The following is a 2,581-nucleotide window of genomic DNA, read 5'->3' as shown; positions in this document are numbered from 1 at the left end:
AAGGGTTGGCCTGTAGCTAGTCAGGCAAAGTTGGGGTGGCAATAGGAAGGGAATAACCCCACACCCCCCTCTGGAATAAACACTGATATACCAGGTGCAATCGGTTTTATTTTAGCAGATTTCAAAACATTTTCAACAAACATCCGGATGACAGCAAAGAAGCCCACCCGGCCTGGCTGTGGAATTCTCCAGGAGGCTACTGTGCCAATGGGATGTTAGGATCTGCTATTTAAACACCAGTAAGAATGCAACAAGCCCAGCGGTCACTGGGCCTCTAACGCCCTCACGTCTCTCCCATCAGAAACTGGAGACTGGCACCTATTTGTCTATAAAAAAGGTATTAGCATGTGTAGCAGCAGGGCAAGCCGCCCCCAGTACAATCCCCTGCTAATGTGCCTCACCCACTGGGACTGTGGCCCAATGCCAACCAAAGTTACTGCAAATTGTGATGAGGGGTTTGGGAAGCGGACGCACTTCTCCACTAACGACTGGGCTGAAATCTCTCTCTCACACACACAATTCATAGCACAACTCAGATGGCAGAGACTTTCAATCGAGACCAGATGGATCTGGATTGGAGCCAGCAACCTAGAGAAAAAAGGCTCCATTAGTACCAGTCCCCTGAGCCAACCAATCCTTATTTGGTTTTAATGCTTATTTGAGTGTATGGTTTGAAAAATGCAATTGTAAGGCAGATATAATAAAACCCCTGTTTGTTTAGTTTTAATAAGAATTAACACTAACTGCGGGGAATCAGGGCACAGGTGATATTGCAGGAGAAGAGAAATCAGTGATCACATACACGTGGGTAGTGTTCCAAGACCGTAGTTCTGTCGGTCCATCTGTCCATTCAGTGTAAAGAGCAGACAGACATTCTCTATATTTAGGTTAGAACCTCTGGGATCTCTCTCTTTCTTGTGCTGCCGGGCTCTGAGGCATGCCTGACTGGCTCTGAATGCTGCTGTCCAAAGAACCAGTGTAGCCTGGTGGGAGTAGCCATGTGGTAGCAGAATCACAGTTGAAACTCTGCCAGACAGCTCCAGGATCTCCCGATTTCCCACTTATGTATTAGTTATGTGCTCAGCCCCTGCCCTAAGCAGCTTACAGGCTAGTCTGGACACATACAGTGCATTGCACTGAAAGAACTGGAGATTCATTTTGCCGAAGTCATTGCTGAAAGATGATGCATCATCCAGCCATCCTGCCAGCCATGGGGGGTGAGATGCAGCTTTCTCCAGAGTCAACCAATAAAAGGATGGAAATAGAAAGACTGGCACATCAAAGTGATTACATGAGTGACACTGAGCTAGCCTGGCAGCTGCTGTTTGTTTCTGTGATCCCCAGCTCCATATAACTCCCTTGCTGGGACAATAAGACCTTTTCTCGGACACCTTTCCAAGGTGCATGGTGTTTTCCATACGGACATCTTTTCGGTCTCAGCCAGCCCTCACCTAATATAGCTCTGTTCCAGGCCATAGCTGGTGCAACTGGGGTTTTAATTAGCAGATGGAGCAGGGCCCTCAGGTCGTTTTGCACTGAGCGGCTAGCAGAAAGAAGGGTATTCATAGCATGCATTGGACAGAGGTGTTCCACTACAGTTGAGGGTGGGATGGGCTGGGAAATAGAGGGGCTTTTTACATTTACGTTTTTGGAGTGAATTTAATGCTGGTGAAATACACTAGATGGACAGCGTTGGAGGGTGAAGGCCTCTATTTATGCACTTCAGAGGCCCAGAAATAGGAACTACTCTAGATTCCCCTCCCTCCCACCCCCACCGGTCTGCCACTGTGCCTCCCTCCTGACCTGGAGGGACCACTCTCTGAAAGGGGAGGGGAGTCCAGTCTCCAGGGCCCACTCAGATACAATTGCCAACAAGGAGGCCAACTGGTGCCGGCTGGAGTTGTGATTATTGATGTGAGGACTCCTTTCCCCTGAGAACTGGATTAAGATCCACCAATTCATCTCTCATAGACCATTCAAGAGGAAGTAGTTGGTAATGACTTTTAGCCACTAGCCACTGACCGCTGCACCAGAGCCAGCCGATGTAAGATGAAAGTTGGTCTGGTGGCTAAGGCACTGGACTAGGACTTGGGAGATGTGGGTTCAGGTCGCAGCTCTACCACAGCCCTCCTGTTGGACCTTGGTCAAGTCCCTTAGGCTGAGATTTTCAAAGTCACAGCTTGAATTTAGATGCCTTATTCCCATTAAAGTTAACAGGAATTAGATGTCCAAATCCCTTTGAAATCTCAGCCTTGATCTCTCAGTGTCTCAACGCTCCATCTGTAAAATGGGCATAGTACTTTCCTTTTTCACAGGGCTTTTGTAAGGATAAATTGATTAATATTATGAAGGCCTCGGAAACTACCGTTGTGGGAGGAGAGCCACATAGGCACCTGTGCAAGTAGAGAGGCAAGAAAGCTCCAGTCCCAATTACCTTAGCCATCCAATCTGTCTCCTATCACTTTCTTACTTTGCCGCATTAAGGTGACTGAAGGAAAATGCACATTTTCAAGGTTCAGAGCATATGATGCTGAACAGCAGCACATAGTGCTGTTCCCCCGCCCCCATGCCGCCCGAGCAT

This window comes from Emys orbicularis, chromosome 1 (genome assembly GCF_028017835.1).
Source record: "Emys orbicularis isolate rEmyOrb1 chromosome 1, rEmyOrb1.hap1, whole genome shotgun sequence".
NCBI classification, from domain to species: domain Eukaryota; kingdom Metazoa; phylum Chordata; order Testudines; family Emydidae; genus Emys; species Emys orbicularis.
This window is presented reverse-complemented; position numbering follows the sequence as displayed.